This window comes from Phalaenopsis equestris, unplaced genomic scaffold (assembly GCF_001263595.1).
Source record: "Phalaenopsis equestris unplaced genomic scaffold, ASM126359v1 Scaffold000572, whole genome shotgun sequence".
NCBI classification, from domain to species: Eukaryota; Viridiplantae; Streptophyta; class Magnoliopsida; order Asparagales; family Orchidaceae; genus Phalaenopsis; species Phalaenopsis equestris.
Genome location: NW_018165012.1, coordinates 218,805 through 219,321, shown reverse-complemented (window position 1 = coordinate 219,321; position 517 = coordinate 218,805).

The following is a 517-nucleotide window of genomic DNA, read 5'->3' as shown; positions in this document are numbered from 1 at the left end:
GACGGCGAGAACGACGGTTCTCTTAACAGGTGCATTGAATGTGGACGATTTTTGAAGGGACGCTTAGACAACTCTTGGAAAACTCTTCGAAAACTCTTCTTGGAAAACTCTTCTACAACTTTAAGAGAAACATTTGGGCCGAAAAAAGAGGAGCCCCGTGGTGGTGTCCACTGAGTTTTGTTGTTTGTAGAGTGTGGAGAGTTTAATTTAGGATTAGTAGTGTGAGGAATTCTTCGAGAGATTGTAAGAGTGGAGGGGAAGGGAGAGATTTCTTTCTCCTTGTCGCTTCGAAGAAGAATTTTGTGTGCTGTAAAGAAAGGAAGAGATTCAGAGGAACTTCGAGGTGTTTGCTTGTGGAGGAATTAGAGATAAGTAGTATTTACTTATTGAAGTTGTATGACTTTACTTTTATATATAAGTTCTAAGTTTTGTCGTATCTTCTTCATGAGTTCTGAGTAGTTTTCTCTGTCTTTCTCCTTGTCTTGAGATTTTGTGAAATGGTGATTTGAATTGGTTG